Source organism: Panthera uncia (genome assembly GCF_023721935.1).
Source record: "Panthera uncia isolate 11264 chromosome E2 unlocalized genomic scaffold, Puncia_PCG_1.0 HiC_scaffold_20, whole genome shotgun sequence".
Taxonomy (NCBI): domain Eukaryota; kingdom Metazoa; phylum Chordata; class Mammalia; order Carnivora; family Felidae; genus Panthera; species Panthera uncia.
In genome coordinates this window covers 20,254,397-20,280,712 of record NW_026057589.1, presented here as the reverse complement: position 1 = coordinate 20,280,712, position 26,316 = coordinate 20,254,397, and the positions used below count along the sequence as shown (strand labels likewise).

Sequence of the window (26,316 nt, the reverse complement as noted above, 5' to 3'; positions counted from 1 at the left end):
TGAGACACTCACAGCTACTAAGCATGTGAAATGCAGCTGGGCTGAAAATGTCAGTATAAAATACATGTAGGATTTTGAAGACTGACTACCAAAAAATTTTAAAAAATAATGTAAAATAATTAATAATTTGTATATAGATTACTGTTCAAATGATAATATTTTACAGACCGGACTAAACAGATACGTTGTTAAAGTCAGTTTTACCACTTTCTTTGTATTTGTGTAAGTTTGGCTACCAGAAAACCTAAAATTCACAATTGCTTCCAAAAGCTCAGCTTTGTCTTTGCAAATCCTTGGGGTTCTTCATCCCAGAGTCAAAAATTTAGGCTATATGTTTTGGAATATAATAGTAGGTGACACGCTCCCGGGCAAGGGGTAATTCAGTAAGGCAAGGAAGAGTCGTAGGTTTAGTAGGCAGACTACAAGCCCTGTGAAGATAGGAGTTACCTCTTTTTCCCCAACTTTGATACCAAGGACCTACCATATATACTGGAACAGGGAAGATGCTCCATAAAACTTAACATATAATTGCTAACGTTTTTCAGCCTTTAGTACATGGCAAGCACTGTCTACGTTTGCTATGCATCATCTCCTTTAATCCTCACAGCAGCCCTATGATGTATTTAGTATTTTAAATGTTTATTTACTTTGAAAGAGAGAGAGAGAGCAGGGGAGGGACACAGAGAGAAGAAGAGAGAGAATCCCAAGCAGGCTCTGCGCTGTCCACTCAGAGCCCGATACGGGGCTCAAACTCATGAACCAAGTTGAAATCAAGAGTTGGTCGCTCAACTAACCGAGCCATCCAGGTACCCCATATTTAATTTCTTACAGGAAATTAAATTCTTACATTTTACAAAGGGCCTGATGTTCTCACACGTTGGCCCAAGATCCAAGATTGTAGAGTTGGGACAGGTAGAGCCAGGATCCAAATCCAGGCTTAGGTGTCCTCTGAGATGGATCATGGTCAGAGCTCCTCCCAGACCCCACAGGCTTTCCACACCCTAGGGCAGGACTTTACATTTGGCTGAGCTACTTCTCTGAATCCCATGGAAGCCTGCTTTAACAGCATGGTGCCAGCAGAGAGTGTTCGGAGATTCTCAGTAGCAGCCCTCCACCATACCAGGTGGGAACTGGTGCACAAATACCTCAGCTCTCTCCCCTTCTGGAGCCATACCTGGGAGGCAAGTGTTCTGTCTCCCCATTTCCACTTGGAATTCAACTCCAGTTGTCCACAGTGGCATCTAGCTTGATAACTCATCTTCCATTCACTGCCTTTTCTTCCCTGGCTCATTTCCTCAACTCCTGTGGGTATTTCTCTGACACCACTCTCCAAAGAAAGCTACTTGCACTCCAGTCCTTGACTTAGTGTCTGCTTCTTGGGAAACCAAACTTTGATATTAGGATACAAACTCTTAACCACTGTACACAACTGCTGAAGAAAACTCATTATCGTCCCCACCAGCAAACTCAAAGGGTTGTACACAAGGTTGGAAGCTGTGGAACCCGGGCTTCTCTGTAAATAACAGCCCACTGAAATGCACTGAACCCCAAAGAATAAGAGAAAGAATCAATCTTTGGAGGTTCATGGTGTGGTCAGACTGAGGAACATCAGAGAAATTGAAATGGGGGAATCATCACCCTGACCGACATCATCTCTCTAAAATCAAAGGGGTTAGGGTATTATTATAGCTCTGTACCTGAGCAATTCTGCTTGTGAAACTTCCCCTTGCCTGCAGAGCAGGCTCTGGTTAGATTGCTTCCGAGGCAGTCATAATGCTAACACCCCAAGGGGCACACACACAGAATGCAGATTCAGGACTCAGAATAATTTGCTGGCGATTTTGCAAGCAGAAAATCTTTAACTGGCCAACAGCTAATTCGGTTAAATAGCAAATGGTCAAAGGTTGCCTCCAGGCATCCTGCGCCTACAATTATACCTTAACCTTCTAATCAGCTAATTCTGCCCTCAATCCCAGACCAGTAAACCAGTCACCTTGTAGGAACTAAGGAGATACCATTTCTCTCTGGATCCTGAGGATAAGAATCCAGAACTGATTGAGAGGATGGAAGACCTGAGCCCCTGTTCTTGTCTCTCTGTAGCTCCTTCTCCTTCCTGATTTCTTGGTGGGCTCTATTCAGGATTCTTCTGGAGTCAGGAAGGAAAAATAAACCTTTTCCAACAGCTAACCCTCAGGGAGGGTGGGAGGAGTCAAAAGACTCCCAGAGGTTCAGCTTTGTTTTATGAATTCTTAGGTGCCTCCACCCACTAAAATTCAGGTTAAATGCTTTTAATGGAAAAACGGGCAGCAGTCTCCTGGGCAAGGTGTGACTTAGGAAGTAAGAGAGAGCCCCTCCTCCCTGCATTCAGTTCATTCACTTACTCCCCCAAATTTATTATTCTCCTGGGGATTCAGCAAGCACTCTGTTAGGTGCTGTTCTGGAGCCTGTATAGAAGCATAATAATGCAGTAATTAAAAGCAAAAACTCCCGAGTCTTTTGCTCGGTTCAAATCTTGGCTCTTTCCTTTACTGACTGACAGTAACAGAAATATGGGGAAATGAGATGTGAACTGAGAGGAGCTAAGCGGACTCAATGGATGGTGCATCTAAAGCAACCGGAATAGTGTTGCACAGGATAGTGGTCAGCACATGTTAGCTGTTAATGTGGAGCAGAAAAGGTGCCAGGCATGAGCAGATCATAATTTAATTAATTAACTAGAATTTAAATTGAAGGGAAATTACAGGTCTCTCTGGGAGCATGTCAAAGCCAGGGACAGGGAGTCTGATTTCATCTAGGGGGATTAGAGAAAGCAAATCCACAGAAGAGACATCTCTCTGCTTTGATCTCAAAGATGGGTCAGAATTAGCTAGATAAGTGGAGGGGAATATAGACTTGTCCTTTTAAGCCACACGCTCTGTGCTTTCACATGAATTCCTTTGTGTCTGTCTGGGTTTCATGTAACACATCTCTGAAATGACAAAACTTCATTTAAAAAAGAATCCAGACTAATTTGGGGGCTCTTCCCCAACACTGACTGTCCACCTGGGCAGGAGTGGTAGTTTCAACTTGCCCCTTGACTTTTTAGCAGAATTTAAGCATATCTGTGCATGACTTTGTCACAGACACCCACCCTTCAATCTCAATCATACTGAGTTTGGTGGAAGAATGTGAAGAAGCATCCCTCTTTGGTTTAAAAGTATTTGGACATTAATCCAGAACCAAGCAAGCCTCTTCTTCAACATTATCAGATGTCACTCTTATAAATATATGACGTAGAGGGGTGCCGGGATGGCTCAGTCAGTTGAGTGTCTGACTTTGGCTCAGGTCATGATCTCACTGCTTGTGAGTTCGAGCCCTGCGTCGGGCTCTGTGCTGACAGCTCAGAGCCTGGAGCCTGCTTCAGATTCTGTGTCTCCCTCTCTCTGCTGCCCACCCCCACCCTCTCTCTCTCTCTCAAAAATAAATAAACATTTAAAAAATAAAAAAGTATATACGACTTAGATACACTTTCCCCTAAATCCTCTTTAACGTTTCCAGAATATATGCTATGAACAACATTCTGAACTTATCTTTAATGCCTTGGGAATTATGGTCTTCCTATATGGTTCTTTTGTTCATTTATGCATTACCTTGCACTTCATAAACAACAGGCAACCAATACACCTTTGAAAGCTCAGCAGTGATCGACTTTTGTGATCACCAAAGGATTTCTATTATTTAAGGATTTCTATTACTTGAAAATTACAATCAGTCTGCTTATGAAAGCAGATTCATGTTCAGACAAACTACAGGCACAGGACACAGCCACACTGGTTCTGTATGAATTCCCAGTTTATCTGCTGCCATTTACCAGCTGTAACCTTGGGCAAGCAACCGGGTCTCCGTTTCCTCAGACGGAAATGGGAACGATAATAGTATCTTAAGGTTATTATCAGGAGGAAGTGAGTTACTTGTTGTGAGGAGCCTTATGTAGTACCAGGCACACAGTAGTTGCTCAATAAATGTTTGCTATCATTATCATTGTTTCTATATATTACGTTTAAACCAATATACATGTTTCACTGGTATTCTATTGCCCAGGGTAGACATTCACAGATATCATCAAAATATTACTTTAGTTGTTACTGTAAAACTGTTCAGTGTACAGACTGTGCTCAGAAATACTTCACGGGAAACAGCAGGGGCCTGAGTCAGGTAGAGATGGGAGGGGAGTTGCATCTTGGGGTCAGGTGCACAATGAAAAACATCAGTGCCTGTTGCGAGCTGAGTTGTGCTGCTTTTGCAGCCCAGAGCTCTGTCCTCTGTGTAAGAGCCCCTGCCCTAGACGAACACACCAATAGCAAAGCCTTACATCACACTCTTCATACCTGCTTCCTTTTTTTAGCGTGCATTTCTTTGCTGCTGTTTAGAGCTTTTTTTTTTTTTGAAAAAAGAAAGGGTTTATGTTTATCCTGACAGGTAGTGATTCAAGAACATAGCCAACTTTGGAATTTGCTTCCAGAAAAAAAATTTTTTTTTTCTGTCCCAGACTGCAGGTTGCCAACTGGCAGCGTATGGGATGGATGTAGCCAGCAGATTTGGTTAGTTTAGCCATAGCAGTCTGTCATAAAAGTTAAATTATCATATTATAAAGAGCGCACCTCTCTTGGCTGTCCTTGTCTGCACCATCCCCTATGTTACCTCTTCTGCCTGCTTGACTCCGTTACACACATATCTGCCCCCCTGCCCCTGCCCTGTCCCCGACATTTGAATTTGCAACCCCTACTTTAGACTTTGGAAAGAGGCTTAAGCAAAGAACGCTCCTTGTTACAAGGCTTTAGTTACTTGTCATAATGGTATCCATAACTGTGTGCTCCTGGCTCTGTTGTAGTGATTTTGGCCATGTGACTAAACTCTGGTCAACATAAAGGGAGTAAAAGGATTTTCCCCACTTCTTGGCCTGGCCCCTGAAATGCCCTCTCTTCCCCATCTATGAAAACAGAAAGGAAGGACTTCCAAGATGGTGGAGTCATCCAATAGAAAGAGCCCAGAAATCGGTCCCTGCTTAGAAGACAAGGACTTAGGAGAGAGGTACCCAACAAGGAAACCCCACATGCATTGTGGAGACCCTGAGATCTGGGGGTGTTTGCGTGAATCAGCAGCTCACCTGCCCCACTCTATGCTAAACATGGAAGGGACAAGGACAGAGAGGCTTCTACACCATGGCATCACAGGTACATCACCAGAGGCCAGAGAGAAATATCAGGACTGAAGAAAGCTTAACACAACTGTATTTGAAGCAGCCATAAATAAAAAAAAAAAGAGAAGCTTCCTGTCACAAATAATTATCTCAGCAGGCAGTGAACAATCTCAGATCTCATCCTCTCTTAAGCCAGCTCCAAAATGGTATTTTCCAAGCGAACTCACTAGTGTCTCCTGGCCCCTGGTTGTTTTCCTCTCACTGACTCACTGCTTTTTGCTATTAGTGTGGATGGACAGTTACTTTATCCTTGCTACAAACACCTCTGGTTTACTCTTGTCAAAGTCTGTCTGTTGGACTCAGTTTGGAGGGGCTGAGATTGACGGGGAAGAAAGGCTACTGGCTCTGACTTGTAGGATATAAAAATGTTACAGCAATGAATTTTGATTGACTTTTTATCCTGCCAGAGTCCCCACAGGGTTTATAAAGGCACTCTACCTACAGGGAAAGCATGGAGAAAGAGGTATTTCAAAGACATGTGTGGGCACACCCATGCCCACACACACACGTGCACGCACATGTGTGGGCACATGTCAATATCCTCACTGACAAGTAAGCTCATGTCACCCACACTAGCTGTAAATCTGACCTCCTTACAATCTTCCTGGTGTTTCATGGCCACACAACACAGAACACCTGCCACCATCTTGGCCATAATGTAACAGACTCTTGGAAATGATTCTGTGAGTCTTGGAAAGATAAAGAGACAGAATACTACCAGTTTTATGAGTCCTTCATGCACAAGTTGAGTTGTTGAGTGTTGTTGCCTTCACACACAATTTGAGACCAACATCTAGATTTTATTTCCAACTGAATGCTACTCAGTATCTTTTCCTCAAATTGTTGAAAGGGAAGGTACAGAATTACAGTCCCCCAAAGATGTCCTCAGCTGAATCCCCAGAACCCGTGAATATGTTAGATTAAATGGCAATGGGGAATTAAAGCCAGCTGACTTTCCAGTAGGAAGTAAAGTGATTATCCTGGATTATCTACATGTAATCACAAGACTCCTTGAAAATGGAAGACTCAGCTGAAGAGTTCGAGAAAGAGATGTGGCAGTGAAAGCCAGGTCTCAGTGATGTGGTGTGACAAAGACTGAGTCTGCCAGGGTCAGCTGTGGAGGTGGAGGAAGAGACCACCAGCTAAGGAGGGCAAGAGGCCTCTAGAAACTGGAAAAGGCAGAAACACAGATTTCCCCCTTAACCTCCAGAAGAAACTCAGCCCTGCTGACAGCTTGATTTTAGCCCAGTGAGACCCATTTTGGACTGGTAACTTTCAAAACTATATGACAATCCATGTGTGCTGTTTTGGTTAATTTAATTTTTTTTTATTTAGTTAATTTTAGTTAATGTTAAGCATGTGGTAATTTGTTGCAGCAGCCAGAGGCAACTCATACAGTCTACCATAGTGTTGGCCCCACAGTAGAGGCTCAGAAAACATTGGTTCCCTTTACTTGGTTTTTCAAGATGTAAACATAATCTGGGCAAACCAACAGAGAGGGAAGCATAGAGGAAGGAGGGAAGAAGGAGGAGGAGTGGAGGGAAAGTGAGAAAGAGAAGAAAGGAAGGAAGATGAAAAAAGGCTCATGACCTTGGAACCTTGGGCAAGACTGTCAGAAGGTCATGAGGTGGAAACTGCTGTCTGAGTGCTCCATTCCTGAATGCAAACAGGCTCTTTTCTTTTGTCTTGGCAATTGTCCTTTCAAGTGGTGGGGCACTGAGATCTGCTGTTATGACAGAGTAGTTGGGATCTTTTTTTTTTTTTTTCATTAATTCCCTTATTCAAAGTTTAAAATTTCTATTATCTGCCAGACCCTGGGATAGGTACTGGAGATGGAGAAATGAACAAAGCACTTGACAAACTTATTATCTAGAAGGAAAGGCAGACACATGGACAAATAATACAATATAGTATTTTCTATATGTTGTGAATTAGGAAGTGGTTCAAAAAAAAAGAATCTTGAGCTAGATTACCTGGGTTCAAATCCCAGTTTTACCACTTAGTTGCTGTGCAATCCTAGGCAAGTTACTTAACTTCTCTGTGCCTTAGTTTTCTCATTTGTACAGTTCATCCAGTTACAATATCTACCATCATTGCTTTGTGAGGGTCAATGAATTAATGTAAATCAAAACGGTTAGGACAGGATAGGATAGGTTCATAATAGGTGCTATGTGCTACTAACTGTTATTATTATTTTTATTAGGATAGAGGATTATGTAAAAAGTATTATATAAATATAGACAAAGGAACAACACCCTCATGTAATGAGAATAGGAACTGGGATGATGACACAGATAAGGCCATATTGGAAACAGGATTGCCATTTTTCAAGTAGCAATGTATACTAAAGAATGTTCCATGCAGGGTTTGGTAAATGCAAACACCAAGACATGCCAGTTGAAGAAACAAGAAGCAAGTTGGCAGGGATAACAAGCTTTGGGATGTTTTCAAGATTATTTGAAAGTGTTTTTGTCTTACAGGAGGATTGAGTTGACCGGGCATGTCCTCCTGTAGTCTGGCTAAAACAGAACCAAAAATAATTCACTCAATGAAATTATAGTTTTTGTGTAAATGGAATTAACTCTTTACTACTAAGATTCCAGGATTAATCAACTAGACTCGACTGGTAAATTTTAAAGGAAAAATTGTTTTGTAAGAATTTCAGTGAATGCAATTAGGAAGGCTTGGTTTGCTGTCCCTTCATAGAAACTAGAGGCTGTACCTGCCCTAGAGTTGGTGCTATTTACATCTTTTATGAAATTTTAGTAATTTAAATTTAAGTAATTTAAATTAGTAATTTTACTTAGTAGTAACTAAAATTAGTAAATTTAGCAATTTAAATTAGGGTTTCAAATGCCAGATAAGACCTACCTCCCTTAAGACAAATAAAGAAGGAAGTCCCTATATGAGATACTCGTGGGTGAGACTTAGCAGCCCCAGGAAGTTTGAGCAAATATTAAGTACCAGTTGTTGCCAGGCGCTGAAAGACTTGTCCAGTCGTATATAAAACCCTAAACCCATGGAGACACCAGGTAGGAAACCTACTAGATGAATAGATCTTGGGGTGAGGATTCAGTCTAATTGAAGACAACACCTGAGTCCAACACCTCAGCCAGCGTGCCATCTCAGCCACTGCTACAGTGGACAGTCCCCTAAGAGCTCAGGCTTACCCTGCAGAGTGCCCCAGCCTTTTCATATTCCCGTGTGGGGCTTGCTCCTATACTGCAGGAACCTGGTTAATGTGAGGTCAAGCAGAGCTGAGAAATGTTGAGGAGCTGATGCTCCAGGGACAGCCCTCAAGGCGCCCTCAATGCTGCAAAATGGCAGCTGGTTAAATGCCCTAATTGCCCTCCTCTGGATGGATGCCTCTGAAGGTCATCCCATGTGTCATTCAGAGGTCCTGGTGGTTTGAACCCTGGCTGCCCACGGCAGTGACTTCAGTGATACTTCATTACATTGGCTCTCTCCCTCCTCCCCTACCTCATCTCTTGCCCCTCACTCCTGCTTCCTGGGTCACCTCTCAAAGTAAAAAAAAAAAATTGTACCTAGTTTTTTGTCCCCAGCTCTGACTCAGGGGAACTCAAAAAAGACATGCCTCATGTATTAGTTTTATATTGGTGCTATATCAAATAACCTCAACCTTGGTGGTTTGAAAAATATTTTATTATATTACAGATCTGGGTACCAGAAGTCTAAAATGGGTCAACAGGGCTGTGTTCCTTCAGCAAGCTTCAAGGGACAACCGGTTTCCTTTTGCTTTCCAGCTTTCATTGGCCAACTACATCCTTTCACTCATGATATCCCTCCTCCATCTTCAAAGCCAGCAGGATAGCATTCTTGTCTATCTCTGACTATCTCCTTCCACCATCATATGGTCTTCTGTTTCTAATTGACGCCTCCTGCTTCCTTTTTATAAGGATCATTGTGATTATGTCAGGTCCACCTGGGTTATCCAGGTAATAGTCATGTGTTATGGAAATAAGGATGCGGACATGTTCAGGGAACCATCACTAAGCCTACTATAACCCATGATAACTTCTATTAAGGGAAGGGGAAAGTTCTAGAAATACAGTTTGAGTCCAAAATGTCTAAGAGGTATAGAGAAACAATATAAGTGTCCATAAGTGGAAGAATGCATAAAGAATATATAAGATATATATTATATATATACCATATATAATATGTTCCGTGTATCATATCATATATTACATATTATGGAATATTCATATATATACATGCATATATATATATACATACACACACACATATATATATATGTATATATTCTATATAGAAAGAGAATATTATTTGGCCATGAGAAAGAAGCAAATACTGACACTTGTGACAACAACATGGATGAACCATGAGGACATTATGCTAAAAGGAATAAGCCAGACAGAGAAAGACAAATACTACATAATATCACATATGTGGGGGAAAAAAAAATCAAACCCATAGAAACAGAGAGTAGGAAGGCGGCTTCCAGGGGCTGGGAGTTAGGGGAGACACGGATAGGTTGGTAAGAGGATACCAATTTTCAGGAGTAAGATGAATACATTCTAAAGATGTGATGGAGAGCATAAAGACTATGACTGGCAGTCTGTTTTAGGGTTGATGTTGGCTGGGAGAATGGAAATCAGATGTTCTCCCCCCCAAAAAAAGAAAAAGCCTTAATAAAATAAGGGACAGATATGTGAGTGAGGTGGTGGAGGTGGTAATTAACTAAATAACTCGATGCAGGGAATCCTCTCACAAGGTATATGTGTGCTGGGTCACCATGATGTACACTTTAAATATATTAAAATTTTGTTTGCCAATTATACATCATCAAAGCTGAAATATAAAAACAAAAATACACAAGAAAACCTCCCAAAATGTCCAAGAGGAAATCATCCCATAACCGCTCACATTCCTGACAATATTTACCTATGAAATCAGGAAAACATAAAGGAAGATCCCACTGATGGTCAACAGTCACACATCCAGGCCTGATGTTGTGTCAATTTAACAACTAGACTACGACCTTTTCTTGCTTAGAAATAATTATCAGATCCTGCCTGGCCTCACTGTGAAGTGGAACATTTTATTCTAACTGTGCGACTCTCAACACTTTCTTCTCTGCCAGACATTAGACAAGATGTCAGATTTGTCATCACACCGGAAGGTTTTTATTAATTATCTTTCAGAGGCAAAGTCCTTTTTGTAATTTATTTTTTCACACCAGGAAAAATTCTTCTATTGAACTAAATGTCTATCTTGTTAAATTGTTTTTTCTGCTAAAGGTTCTCACTTTGAAAAGTTCCAGAAGAAAAGAAATAAACCCAGCAAAAGTTGGTGTTGGAGTCAAGGAACAGATTGTGTTAAGCAGAAAGCCACATACGCTCTCTTGGGATATAAGGTAATATGCCTCTTTTCTTTAAAATTTAACTGCCTAGGGGCACCTGGGTAGCTCAGTTGGTTGAGCGTCCAACCCTTGATTTCAGCTCAGGTCATAATTTCATGGTTCGTGGGATTGAGTCCCACTTCAGGCTCTGTGCTGACCGTGTGGAGCCTGCTTGGGATTCCCTCTCCCTCTCTCTCTCTCTCTTCCTGCCCCTCCCCTGCTCACACTCTCTAAATAAATAAAAAATACAAATAAAATAACATCTAACTGCCTAATGTTCAAATAAAAATTTCTCCAAATGAATCAGAAGGAATGACTCCTCTATTTGCCAATTAATCATATTCTTAAGGATTCATTCATTGATGTAAGTGACCTTTATTGAGTGCCTACTACCTGTTCGTGCCAAGATCACTACAAAATTTAGTAAGACAAGGGTCCCACACTTTAGGAAGACAAAGCATAACCGGAAACACTGGTATGTAAATACATATTTTAAAGGCCCAATTAAAAGTATAGGAAAGAAGTAAGGAATCTAGTAGAAATAATAAAAAGGAGAACACAGTTGGCTCAATGTTAAGGGAATGGCAGTAAGGTTACTAGAGAAACCACTGTTCTAGACACATTAGTTTAGTTGATTTTGCTTGTGTGCCCTTACATTTTAAACAAAAGAAGATGGGGGTGCCTGGGTAGCTCAGTCGGTAAAGCATCCAATGTTGGCTCAGGTCATGATCTCATAGTTGGTAAGTTTGAGCCCATGTTGAACTCTCTCACTCTCAGTGCAGAGCCAGCTTTGGATCCTATGTTTCCCCCTCTCTCTGCCCATCCCTTTATGTGTGCTTGCTCTCTCTCTCTCTCTCTTAAAAATAAATATTTATAAATAAACAAACACAAGAAACAAAGGAACAAATGACGATGCACAATGGGAAGGAGTATGAATGATGGTGATCCATGAACTTCCTCTTCAGTGCTGCGACTAGTGATTACTCAGAATGACTCTGATGTCTCAGGACTGAGTCTGTCAGCACAGACTCAGACTGGGGCTCGAACTCACCGACCATGAGATCATGACCCGAGCTGAAGTCGGATGCTTAACCAAGCCCCACAACTTTATTTTTAAAAGGCAAGAATTCTTGAGTAGATAGAAACTAGAAAACAACGTAATATGCAGCCTTCTTCTGCTTCATAGTTCTAGAGTAGTAAGCAAGACAGTAATATGATGTCTAAATGGAACACAAGGTGGCCTCAGGTTACAAGGAAGAAATACAGGGAGGCCATCCAGGATGAGGAATACCCAAGGGAATCCTGGTAAGTGTTTAACAACCAGCTCTCCAATAAAGAAATGCCTTGATTTGTAACATTTTCTGATTTCCATGGTGCAAATATTCCCATCGTGGTCAATTCTGAGTGACCAATGTGGTCACTGCATACAGAATTGGGGAAGAGATGTGCACACAATTAGCTCCCATGAGCTGAGCAGTTCCAGCACTGCATTGGCTATGCCAGTTCCTAATTCTGGGCTGTGTGAGCTAAGAACTTGCCTGGATTTTTGCAGGGACCTTACGAACAGGAACCACCATGACACCAAGGAAACCATCCTTCTTTCCCATGGTGACACTGTGTAATCAAGGATGGTGTTATAATACCTAGGAGTTAAAACAGCCTGGAAAATCCTTACTAATGGAGCAAAATGGCCCACCATAATCCGTTGTTTTTTTGTTTTTTTGTTTTTTTTTAGTAAGAGAAAAATGCAATGAATCCTTGATTCAGGACCACGTGTTATTTAAATATTGCTTTTGATGTTTTATCCAGAATCCTAGCTCGAATGATCAGAGATAATCCTGCCTTCTGACATAATTAGGGAGCTGCTGCTTTGCTAAGCTGGAGGGTAATCAATTTGACCTTGAAAGTTTGTCTATGGTACTGCTAATGTTCAGAACACAGATGTGGCAGTCAGGCGAGAGTCTCCCTCGATAGTCAAACATCGGCTGTAGACTTTGCTCCAAGGACAAACAGGCTCTAACAGAGAGGGTGCATACTCTGATGGCCAGCAGGTCCCATAAGGCCACTGTACCTGTGAGATGGCCTTTAGAATGTGGATTAACTGCTAACATTTAAATATCAAGGGTTTTCACTAAGTACTTGGGCTTGAAACAGTGCTGGGACTGGAGTCAAGCGTTCTCCTGATGGGCAGAACCTCATCCTTAGATGACCACAGTCTAGGCCCCCCCTGGTGGTCCCCCAGAGGCATGTACCATTTGCCTTTTATTACCTCAGTTGTGCTCTTGGTGTCCTAAATTAAACTTGTAAGTGATTTTTGGTGTGCCCTCATATTTTTTGGACGTATGTTTCTTTACCAAGGCCTCTTCATTCATTTCACACTGCCTTCTGGCCCCCCAGCCCCTGAGCTTCATGCATACTCTTAGGAAAAGAGTCTCCCTCGAATGGGTTGCAGAGAAGTTGTCTGTCATAGTGAAACCACCACCACCATAAAAAAGTCTACAGTATTCTCCTCTTGAAACTATTTCCATATTTACTGTCTTCTGGATTCTGAGGAGCTGAGTCAGCCTGCTCCATTACTCAAGTTCATTTTTTCTCAGAGAATCAGGCCCTTCCTCTTAGCTAGCTTGCTCAAAGGCACAAACATTTTAGGGCAATAAAAGTGGCTTATTGACAGTCTCCAAAGACAGAGGACATCCCCTCCTTTGGCTTCACTGCAGTGGCAAACGAACACCCTCCTCTCTAATCTCTATAATAGGCGAGAAGCCTCTTCAACTTGCTTCTCACTGAAAACAAACAAAAAAGGTAAATGTAGATACAAGTATATTAAGTCACGAACCCCTCCCATTATCAGCACTGCATTAAAGTGAGGTGTGGATAAGCCAGTATCTTCTCTCCATCAAGCAAACGTTTGTCAGGTTTTGAGCTGGGAAGAAAGAAAACATCCGAGCCAAAAATAGTTCGAGAAGAAAGTTATATATTTTTTTCTCATATCTCTTTGGGTCCACAAGTTCAATTACCTGAAATTTCATGACTCAGTCCTTGGGAATTGTTCTTCTCAAGCTGGATTAATGTAATAGTGAAAGTTTCTGCTAATCCTGCTTTTTTTTTTAATGTTTAATGTTTTTTATTTATTTTTGAGAGAGACAGAGATAGAGTACAAGCAGGGGGAGAGACAGAGAGAGAGAGGGAGACACAGAATCCAAAGCAGGCTCCAGGCTCTGAGCTGTCAGCACAGAGCATGATACGAGGCTCGAATCCACAAGCTGTGAGATCATGATCTGAGCCGAAGTCGAATGCACAACAACTGAGCCACCCAGGCGCCCCCCTACTGCTCTTTTAAAGTAAGTTTGATTCTTCTTAGGAAAAAAAAAATAGTATTATTTCCCCAATAGTAAAATGTAGAGAAGAGATCTTCTTTGAACATTATACAGTGCAAAGTACAGTTATGGCAAAGTCCTCCACACTAGGCTGGGAGACTACACCAGAGTCTCCGTAAGTAGACATCAGCTGCAGACTTTGTTCCAGGGGCAAATGAGCTCAAGCAGAGAGGGGCTCTTGGTGAGGAATGTGAGCCACACTGGGCCCCTGTATCAATCTGTTAGATGGCCAGGAAGGTGAGTCTCCCAGGGAGAGGTGCTGGGAGCAGGAAAAGGCAGTGGAAAAGAGACTGGGGAGGAAGGAGAGCTCCATCCCAGCTCAGGTGACTGATTATCCCAGTGTTTCAGACACTATCTGGGTTTAGCACTGAAAATTCCCTATCTCAGTAAACTCAGGCCCAGGTATTCTAGCCCCAGCAGGAAAGTGAGCCATTGGAGGAGAAAGGGATACAGGAACTAGCAAAAGTATGGGGCAGGGTTGGGCAGAATGGGCACAGGCATAGGGCAGCACCCCAGTAACAGTGGGGCACCTTTATCTCACCTAAGCCGGAAGGTCCAAGAAGAAAGATGGTTTCCAGACCCAGCAGAGGGAGCTATGAGGAGGGGGTTCACGGAGAGGAGCTGTGACCCCCAGTGGAGGGACAGAGCAGCCTGTGGAAACTTACTCTCCTCCCTCTGAGTTCTGTCCTAGTCCCCCACTGACTCAAGCCTTGGTTGGTAAATCACAGCCCACAGGCCAAATCTAGCCTACTGCCTGTTTTTATAAATAAAGTTTTATTAAAACATAGTCATGCTCACTGAATTTACCTATTGTCTCTGTTTTCACACTACAGTGGCAGAGTTGAGTGGTTTATAACAGAAACCTTATGGCCTGCAAAGCCGGAAGTATGTATGAACTAGTCCTTCAGGAAAAAGTTTACAGAACCCTGGGCTAAGCCTACGGAAAGCCCGAAGGCAGGTGGAAAAGGGAGTGGGCGTGGAGCGGCCAACGAAGACTTTCAGCTGCTCTTTGCCTTTGATGCCAGTCACAAAAATGCAGAACTACTGGGGGAATCTAGGCCAACATGTTTTAAACAGAGGCATCCCACAACTGCCGTGAGTATAAACAAAACCATGAGTTTCTCGGGCAGCCTTCCGTGAACCAGCCCTTTTTGAATTAGGCTCCTGCAGAGAAAATGCAATTGTGGAAAGATGGGATTTAAAAGAAAAAAAAAAAAAAAACCCAGAGGCATTTCAGCCTCTTCATGATATTTTTTGGGTCAATTTTCTGTAAGTTCAATATTAAAAAATGAAAAATTAACCTCCAAAGAAAATGCTTTATTAAATAGAAAGGATAGGGGTCTAGTTTGTTGGAATAAAGAACAACTACATATCTCATGATAATCATCAACTCCCACGTGATAAATATTAAATGAGCACCTACTATCTTCCACTTCTGTGCTAGACACAGAAGATAACATAGTAAGCAAAATATACCTTTTTCTGTCCTTATGGAACTTAATTCTAATAAAGGTGAAACCAGCGAACAAGCAAAACCTAAGTACAGAGGATCATGTCGGAGTGATGCATGCTATAGAGACATGAGAAACAAATGGTGGGGCAGGAGAAATGGCAAGTGATGGGGGACTGGGAAGTGCCTTTAAAGATGAGAATGTTGAGGAGTTGCTCACACCAGGAAGAGTGGGAGAGCGTTCGAGGCAGAGGCCATAGTGAACATAAAGGCATGGCTTGGCTGCAGGGGTATGCCCAGTGACTGGAAGAAGGCCTGGGTGGCTAGAGGGCAGCATGGTGGACGAGACCAGAGTTAGGAGAGGCCTCATGGCCCATGCTGCTGCGCAAAAAAGAGTTAATCTAGCAGACCTGGGACTGCAGCCTTGGAATGGCCTGCTTGCAAGGTTGGCCTTTGACTGACATCTGGGAACTTGGGTTTGGGGAGGGCTCCCACTACCCTAACCGATAAAGCTGTCTCACTGTGCCTAACCTTTCTGCAAAAATACTGTGGTTTATGCTGAGCGCCTATTTCCTTCTGGGAGCCTGGATCTTTGCCACGTACCGGGCAGAAGGTGGACGTGTGGTCAGACCCCAAGAAAACCCTGGGCACTGAGCCTCTAATGAGCGTTGGTAACATTTCATACATGTCGACACAGCTCATTCCCAGAGTGGTGATCACACCCTCTACCAGAAGCGCCTTGTGCCTGGATTTTCCCAGACTTCACCCAATGCACCTTCTCCCTTTGCGGACTTCACTCCACATCATCTCCCTGTCATAAATCTTAGCCATGAGGACAACTACATCCTGAGTCTTGTAGATTCTCCTGGCAAATCGCTGAGCCTGGAGGCAGTCACGGGGACCCTTGGCACAAACAGCAGATCCATGTTTCATTTATTTCCTCTTGCGCCGAAAGTCAGGGGAAGCAGTTTACATGGACTTTCCCACGGACACCTCACAAGTCTCTGAGCTTGGCAAGCCCCCTCCCCATCACCATTACTGCCATTTTACAGATGACTTCATTAAGATGCAGAGAGTTTCTACCCCTCGCTCAAGGTTACACCCCTGAGCCTAAGGGAGAATCCAAGTGGACTAACCCCCACCCCTCTGACGTGCCCTCTGGGCTCACCCACAGCCCACACACAGCCTGCAGGCAACCCAGGACCATTTCCGCACCTTCCTCTGGCTTCCAACCACAATGGGGTGCCCATTTTAAGACTTTAATCTGTCTTATCGAGAGAAGCTCCAGCAAAGCTCATTCAAGCTCCACCTCTTAATCTTGATAGTGAATTTGAGCCTTTGTTGTAAGAAAGACTATTAAGATTTCGCAAGACGATTTTTCAAGGGTGATAAATATCCCTTTAAAGGCACTGCATATCCACTGACTGAATAACTCTGTCCTAAAAATGAGTCACACTCGGAGAATAGAAGGGAGGGTTATGAAAATGCAAATTGGAATGACTTTATTGGCTGAGGTGAATTCAGTTCCCCTCGTCAAAGAGAAGTATTAGTTGGCGAGGCCCCCTCCTCGGCCAAGTCTAAGGCTCTGTAGAATGCAGGGACTGAGCATCAGTGCCCTCATAACAGAGTGTGATGTCTGCTGTTCAAAGTCGGCAGCAGAACTCAGCAAGATGCTATCATTTCCATTTTTCTGGAACTTATTTGTATTATTTTGGGGGAAAAAAAATCTCTTTAGGCCCGACCTTTTTTTTTTTTTTTTTTTTTTTTTCCCGTTTTTTCTTTTTTGAGACAAAAAGCATGAGCGGGGGAAGGGCAGACAGCGAGGGAGACACAGAATGTGAAGCGGGCTCCAAGGCTCTGAGCTGTCAGCACAGAGCCCGACGTGGGGCTCGAACTCATGTATAGCGAGATTGCGACCTGAGCTGAAGTTGGACGCTGAACTGACTGACCTACCCAGACCTACCCAGGCGCTCTTTTTTTCCATTTTTTTAAAAATGTTTATTCATTTTTGAGAGACAGAGAGAGACAGAGCATGAGTGGATGAGGTCTTTAGGCCTGACCTCTTTTGTCATCAATATTTCTCAAAGTGGGTTACACATACCGCTGTGGTATGTGAGATAATTTTAGGTGGTATGCTCAGAAGACAGATGAACACTTTTTTTTTAATTTTAGTAATTGTGTCTTTATTTTAATGCTTACCTCCTATTTATAGTAAGCAATATTGATTTTCTACTTAGGGTAATGATAGAAATTTTCTTTTCTAAATATATCTGTAGCAAATAGTAAACTGATTTAAATACAAGTTAGCAAACACTAAAGAGAATATGGCTCCATTAAAGAAAAAAAAAAGAATTATATAAAAGATTTAAGCTGGAGAAGACCCTGAACCAGGTAACTTGTCTGAGAAGGTATGCAGACAGAGAATTTCAACCAGAGGTAGAAGGGGTGATAAGAGGATAGGTATCAGTTAGAACCTAAAGAAAATAAGGCCATACTACATTTGAGATGGATGGTTCTCAAAGCGTGGTCTCTGAACCAGCACCTTTTGTGTGACTTGGGAGCTTATTATAAATGCAGATTCTCAGGCCCCACCTCAGCCCCTCTGAGTCAGAAACTCGGGAGGTGGGACCCAGCAATCTGCATTTCACACGCCGTCTGGGTCACACCGATGCCCACTCAAGTTTGAAAGCCTCACAGCGTGAAATGATTCACCATTTAATCACTCATTTAATCAACAAGCACAAATGAAGCATCTTCCACAGTCAGAGCTCATATTTGTACCCAAAGCCCCGGAAAGCCACAAAGGAAGAAAACACTTCCAACATTTTTACTGAAGACTCACGACGGATGGTGCGAGTGAATCATGGCAACTGCTCCCGAGCGGGGCCAGAGCCAGTGAGGCTTTGCTCTACATGGAGGCTCCAGGGCTTAGAGCGTGATCGCCAGGAGTGCTTGCAGGGGAAGCTTCCAGGTGTGACTGAGACATAGATTCATTTTATTGTCACACTTGGAAAGAGCTGACGAAACCCTGCCCAAGAATTAAGTGTCCCCGGTTTGCTGGGGGCAAGCATGCATATAGATTGATCATCACAGCCTCCTGCTGTGTGTGAGCTGAGACCTTCGGATGGAGGAAAGTTCTATCTGGAGACCAGGGGTGAGGAGGCCATGGGTGGGCTCTACCATGGCAGAGTGTTTCCTCACAATCTAGGATCCTAGGGTTAAACACAGCTACCGCCCCTTGTGGGTCAAGGAAACAGCTGTGGGTTTGGCAATGACAGGGTGACAGGAGCGGCAGAAAGAGAATCATCTCATCTGATCGAGGGATAAGGCAACTGCATTCACTGCCCCCAGAAAATCTGCTGTAGCTTTGAACGCAGCCTCTGAATCTAAAGGTTGGGCAGCTGGGGATTTTAAATCCAGGTGCCTTGTGACCTTGTCAGGAGAGAGGAAACTGAAATTTACACAGCACAGCACTTTCTCTACGAATGTCTGGAGGTGCATAAATTGGTTCCAATGCAATAGAGTTTGCACGTTTCTGATACAGAAGCCACCTGTGCCGTAGGATGTACAGTCAATGCCAAGTGCACACTGGGTCTCAAGACTTGGTATGAAAAAAACAATGTAAAATATTTCATTTGTGACTTTTGTATTGTTTACATGTTGAAATGATACTGCTTTTTACATGTCAGGTTAAAGAAAACATTACAGAGGTGCCCAGGTGGCTCAGTCGGTTAAGCAGCCGACTTCGGCTCAGGTCATGATCTCACAGTTTGTGGGTTCGAGCCCCATGTCGGGCTGACAGCTCAGAGCCTGGAGCCTGCTTCAAATTCTGTGTCTCCCTCTCTCTCTCTGCCTCTCTGTCTCTCTCAAAAATAAATAAACATTAAAAAAAAAAAAAAAGAAAATATCACAATTCATATCACCAGTCTCTTTTTGCTTCTATTAATTGTGGCTACCAGAAAAAAAAATTTAATGTTAATTTATTTATTTTTAAGAGAGAGAGAGAGAGAGAGAGCAGGGAAGGGGCAGAGAGAGAGGGGGACAGAGAATCCCAGGCAAGGCTCCGCACTGTCACGGCAGAGCCTGACTTGAGGCTGAAACTGACGAAGTGTGAGATCATGACCTGAACTGCAATCAAGGCTTTGACTGAGCCACCCGGGTGCCCCTGCTACCAGAAAATTTTAAAGTGTGCATGTGGCTCAGATTAGATTTCTATTGCACAGTGCTGCTCCAGAGAAGGAATCTGTTAACTTTGTCTTAAAAGACCAGGTAATAAATATTTCAGGCTTTGTGGACCAAGAGTCAAAATTGAGGACACTGTGTAGGTAATTACATAAGCATTAAAATAGCCCATTTAAAAATGTAAAAACTATTCTTAGCTTGCAATTGCATACAAATGCGTGGCAGGCCCAGATTACAGTTTGCAGACCACTGCTCTAGACCACAGGGTGCTTCAAAAGATCTGATACTCAGCCCCATGGACCCAGTGGTCCACTTCTGCGAAGCCAACTGTGGGAGTGAACATATACTTGGTGAACAACAGCGGTGAGCAAGCCGAGGCTCAGGTCCCAGGTTGGTTCAGCAGTCAAGAGGTGAAGTGGGACTCGAACTCAGGTGACTCCAAAGTTCACATTGTTAATCGCCATGCGTCACTGGTGCAAGGTGCCTTTTTCTTTTCTCGGTTTCATGGTGAGTCTGTCTTTTTTTTTTTTTTTTAATTTATTTTTGGGACAGAGAGAGACAGAGCATGAACGGGGGAGGGGCAGAGAGAGAGGGAGACACAGAATCAGAAACAGGCTCCAGGCTCCGAGCCATCAGCCCAGAGCCTGACGCGGGGCTCGAACTCACGGACCGCGAGATCGTGACCTGGCTGAAGTCGGACGCTTAACCGACTGCGCCACCCAGGCGCCCCAAGTCTGTCTTATGTCTGGATACCAACGTCAGACAGCCCTGACACCATGCTTGGCCCCAAACAGGTGCTCTTTGGATGGACTGGGAGCTCACGGTGGTTGTGAAATCTCTCCCTTGCCTCTCCTTTCACACCTTGACCAAGAATTAATTGTATCTCAGCCGTCTAGGGCAGCCCTCTGCTTTTCATACACCAGGCACTGCCTTTTAAATTCATTTGAAAGCTATATGCTGCCTTCCAGGTGGAGGGGACAAAAAAGACCCCCAAGGGTCCAGTAGCAGAAATTGCATTCAGCACATCAAGAGTTAATCCTCCGACACCAAGGGTTATTGGTATAGAAAATACAAAGCAGTCATATCCTGCCTTCTGAAAGCACATGAGCTGGCTAGCACCGAATTGAGAAAATTATTATTTATTAAAAATGAGATAGTCACAGGCCAGTGACTAATCCTGATTGGGTTCAGAGACAATTCCCCGCCCAGGGGGCCAGTAATACATTTCTGGAGAAAGGTGTTTTATTAAATACAAAATGCCGGTAGCATTGTTACTCATCAGCCCTAGGCTTCAATGTAGGATCCTTTTGCATTATAATGGCATCAAATGTGAAAATATATAATGGCCTCAGGGTGGTCAGACCCCATTTTCTCTCCTAAGTAGCCCCTGTGTTGTCTGCTTGCTTGGAGCGGGGTTTCTGCAAGCCTTGGTGCTGGCTCAGGTGTCCCCTGAGAATTGTATGGGCCTGGGGTAGAATGAAGATAGGTTCCATCAAGCGGCTTGCATGGTTTTAGCCTCTTCCCTGGACACAGGGAAGGACCAAATGGAATCTGTTTCCATCCCCATTGATTATGAAAGCGGCCTAAGTCCCTCACATGGTTAATAGAAGGCCACTATGTAACTGTTTTCTTATTTTTACTTTTCTGTGTTGGTAGTAGTTTGAAAGAATACTAGATTCGTATGTTTCACTGTGAATCTCGCACATAATTTATAAATCTAATTATAACTGTGAACAGTGACAGCAGACTTCACACAGCCTATAGATATATTTAGTAGACTGCATTTTGTGGGTTTTCATCTGGATTTTGTAACCATGTTGAGAGAGCAACAAGAAGCAGGAGGGAGGGGAGGAGGAAATGAAAACTTACACCTAAATACCCATTTGCTCTAAGACACTAAAAACTCTAAGAAAGACGGTGCATTAATTCGGGTTGAAAAGCAAGCCCTAGATATTACAAAACCTGTTTTCTAACTGGTTTCATGTTCACAATTAATGGCTAATATTCTGCCATTTATAAGGAATTAAAATAAACAGCAGTTTAATGAGATTTCACTAGACCACTTGCAAGCACTCAATCAAATCTTATTTTCAATATGTGAAAAATGTCTCCTTGACTCTTAATGCATTCAGGGTCAACATTAACATCTTCATACATAAAAGATTCCATTCCGCTGTTAAAGAAGAGGTAATTATAAGATGAGGGTCACACAGAAGGTCTAGGGTTTGCGTAACTTCTATTCTAATTAATTTATCATATGTGGGATTTTGCTTTGGCTTCCAAGTGTTGATCTTTTATAGCTACCACGTTCCATGTGATAATGGCTTTTATTCCCTCAAAAGGTCATCCTTGATATAATTTCACCGTTAACAGAGAGAACCTAGGAGCATGGGCATTCCTGTATGTCATGGCATTGTGAAAAGTCATTCACTGAAGTTCTGGGTCTTTTTTGCCCTTAGATGTTATTTAAAAACCAAGGGGCCAAGGCATTTGAACAAAAGGTGAGAAATTCAATTAATCATTGGAAGGTTGTCTTCGCAAGGCCAGCTCCACAGAAGCATATGGACCAACACAAGTATGGTGTATCGGACGCTGTGTGTCCTCTTTTCCCCTTTTATTTCATAAGTGACATGACTTGGATCTGACTGTTATTTTGTCTTGTATTTATTTTGTGTCTCATGTTTCTTAGGGCAGCGTGATCCGTAGCTGGAGTCCTCAGCCATTTCATCAATAGGAAACCTTTGTATTGTTGTTTGGGTTGGTTCCTTCTGACGCTTTTCATTCTTTGAAAACTTCTGGCCGTTCAAGCAAACTGCAGTTACTAAGTAACAATCACCTCATTTCCCAGGGCCTCCCCACCCTGCCACGTTAAAACACAAATCAAAGACATACATAATTGTCAATTAGAAGCATCTGAGATAACCAAGCTGAGCTGAGAGAATTCTGACTCAAAGCAGAGAAACTTGATGTCGACCTAGCCCGGGATAAACACGCGATTTCAGTGGGTTTCTGAAAAGCTGACAATTTCCAAATCACAGCCACTGACTGCAGTGATGTCCCTGGATTAGGGCTGCTCAAAGCCACTGTGCATGCAAATCACATGTTAAAATGCAGATTCTGATTCAGTGGGTCTGAGGAGGACCTGAGATTCTGCTTTTCTGACAAGCTCTCTGGTGATGCTGATGCCACAGGTGCATGGGCTTTGAGGAGCAAGAGACTATGCTAAGCAGGAGGTATATGGTGCTAAGAGAAACAGGCACAGTCCCTGCGCTAAGGGAGGGTCGAGCTAGAAGACACTGAACAGGTTAAGAGCACAAAGAAATGCGGATTTATACACATGATGAGCGTTAGGGAAGAGGAAAGCACATACCCTCGTCTTCTCAGGCTCCCACCCCTCACCTGTTTACCAGAAACTGCTGCTCAGCATTTGTCCAGAACGTTCACTGTGCCAGGCAATGTGCCTGATACAAGCCACACTGCTCACTGCTCCTGGGGACTGCGAAGAATGTCAGCAGAGAAATGGAGGCTGACTTCTGTAATTAGCGCTCAGGATTCCGCATGATGTGTGTCCTAACAGAGCCCAGCATGGAGTGACACAGAACTGGCCTTCAAATAAATACTTCTGAATGAGCAAATGACCAGAGGAGTCAACAAGCAGGAAGGCCAAATGTACCCTCCAGAGTGAGAATCAGAAAAGGCACAGCACAGTGGCTCTTCTTGGTGTACGTGCAGACAGAGTGGGGCATGGACCCCGGCCCTGCCCCACTCGGGCTCACAGAACCTTCCTTCTCTTCTTCTGGGGGAAACAAAACGGTAATAATAACACTTTCCTCATAGGATCGCTTTGGGGATTCAATGAGATCATATCTATGAAATGCTCACTACAGGGCCTGGCTAGTGGTAAATATTCAGTAAGGGATAAGGCTGGTTTCTTTTAACATCATCTTTATTGTTATTTTTCTAACAATTACTATGGAAGTGGCTTGCGATCCGGCCCTCAAAGGAGGTGAAGCATTTTGAGACGGGGTGATGATGAGAAGGGTTCTGCAGAGAAAACAAGTCTTTAAGAACCAGATTATTGCTTGCACATTCAATAAATATGCCACTGGTTATTTGTGCTTGCCAGGGAATTAGGTGAAGATTAATTAATATTTATAAAGTATTTTGATATCCATGTAATATCTAGTAAGCAATTAGTTCTGTAACACAAAGCCAAATCCTTTTACATACTAAACAATGTAAAACAAACCGAATACAGCTGTGTAAGAAGGAACAGAATTTCATTATCCCCTGTTGTAGGAAATATACAGCCAGTCGGATTTTTTTTCCCTCCTTTTAGTCATTTTCTTGCTGATTTTCTCTGGCTTCCTACTGCATTTTCCTGCCTTACCCCCTGCAGCCCCAAATCAAATTATTTCCTCTCAGGTAGCAGTCGAAGGAGAAGTGGGATGCAGGCAAATGCTGTACTTGGCCCCTCCTGCCTGGGAGGTGTTCTGAGCCCAAGAGTGTAAAAGGTTTAACAGGGAGGCAGACAGGGCTCCCAAGTGCTTATTTCCATAGCCATCAGCCTCGTCAGGTGGCGTTAAAGGCTCTGTGTTTCCTTACACTAGATGTTCGCAGAGAAGAACTTTTGGGGGAGAGGGGATAAAAAGGGAGGTCAAGGGGAAATCAACCACTGGTTGCTCGATGATAGTGGGTGGCTCCGTCTCAGGCTCGGCCCAGGCCACAGGGGCAACCTCTTGACGGATTTGACTGGACCCTCGGAATCCTTCTAACCATTTTCCTCGACTACTCTTACTGAGGGACAATGTGTTATGACGTATCCGTAGATTTCTTGTCCCCATCTGTTTCTAAAATTTCCAACTCTGTGTTCACTGTGGAAGCTGCTGATCCACAAAACTTTACTTAAAGCCTAGATAGTTTGTGAAAGAGATACAAAAGGGGTTACCATGGAGGAAGCAGATGCCAGAAGTCCTGCTTCCTCCCTAACTCCTACTCGCTCTTCCTACATGAGCTCCAATAATGGTTCTGGGAAGCTACTGAAAGTATTACCCAAGTGAAGGTCTTCCTAATCAAGTGAGCAGACTACCAGACCAAATCCATCCAGAAAACATATCCTCTCTTGTCTCTCAACTATTTTCTGTTGCCTGTGACCAGGAAGTTCCAGGGACTCAGGACTTTCAAACCTAAAAATGGGACAGTCTTGGGCAAACCTGGATATTGTCAATCTACTCTGATCCTACCTTCTAAGGTATTCTATCTCCATCCAAGTGACAACTCATTACTCATTACTGTGCTGTCAAATAACCCAAAATCTGGCCCAGTCTCTTGATGTGAAAAGGGCAGCAGAGCTGAGGATCTTTGTAAAGCAGATTTTAGACTCAATCTTCTCTAGAAGTTCCAGTCTTACCTCAGTTTCCCTACAGTGGGCACTGCTTTGTGAAGCCAAAGACAAAAGGAGTTCAGACGTTGCCCAGAAGGAAGCTTGCCTAGCTCTGTCTACTGATTACCTCGATTCTATAGTGCACTTCTTTTTTTAAATTTTTTTAATGCTTATTTTTTATTTTGAGAGAGAGCAAGCCTGTGTGTTCTTGCACGTGGGGGTGAGCAGGACAGGGGCACAAAGAGAGGAAGAGAGAGAATCCCAAGCAGGCTCCGTGCTATCAGCACAGAGTCCAACGCAGGGCTCGATCCCACAAACCCGTGAGATCATGACCTACACCGAAGTCGTCAGTCGCTTAACAGACTGAGCCACCCAGGGGCCCCTCTATAGTGCATTTCTAAGAAGAGTGGGACCTACTTCTCCATGCTCCCTGACTTCCAGCATAGGACTTACATCACCACGTCAGGAAAATCATCACGTGGCCCCTTCCCAACCATCTGCTAAGGCCCATTGCTCAGAACCCCTGGCTCCATCTCCCTCACACTGGGTTGCAGACCCTTGATGACGCTTTAGATCCTTGGAGACTGCAGGTCTCTCTGGAGCCAGTAACCACAGCCCTCTTGTGGCTAAACAGTAAATTCTGATCCAAAACAGTAAAGATGAAGATAATCCTATCAGAAAGAAGTCAAAAGAGGATTAAGGCACTACCTGCTCGGAAAACTACAAACTCTCTCTGTCCCCTCCTAAAAGCCCAAAGAGGGTATTTTACTAAATTAACATTATTATTTTTTTTTAAGAAATTATCACCAGCAGAGCAAGGCTGAGGCTGTGTTGCCTGGATGAGATATGAGCCAAATGTGTCCACAGACAGAAATAACCCCTACTTTATCATCAGGCAGAGGGTAGGCAGAACATGCCAGGGGCTTGATGAATCATTCCAAACCCAGCCATGTGGCATTTTTTCTGTAATTAGCTCAATTTCGCATTCTTAGTACCTTTCCCAAGTCCCCTGAGAGTCAACTACTGTCACTCTTATCATCTCCAGCTGTTGAAATTGAAACCCACCTCACTTTCCTGTGGTCAGTATTCACTAATGCCGCATTTTAATCCCATTTAAATGTGGATGCTCAATCTGAAACGATCTAAGGTAACTGCCAAAGTGTCTCATCAGCAAATCCACTAAGTTACTTAAAAATCAAAAAAGCTTATGGAACAAATTGCCACATTCAGTAATTTACAGGCACTTTTCATTGTATGAAGCAATTGAAAATTACTGGAGCACTTCACTTTTTTTTTTTTTTT

At 43.2% G+C, this 26,316-nt stretch overlaps 1 protein-coding gene across 4 annotated transcripts in view; it reads right to left on the bottom strand.

Moving 5' to 3' along the window:
* The window catches only part of CDH13 (cadherin 13), a 1,039,621-nt gene that overhangs the window by 814,121 nt on the left and 199,184 nt on the right, over nt 1-26,316 (bottom strand). The window lies entirely within an intron of this gene.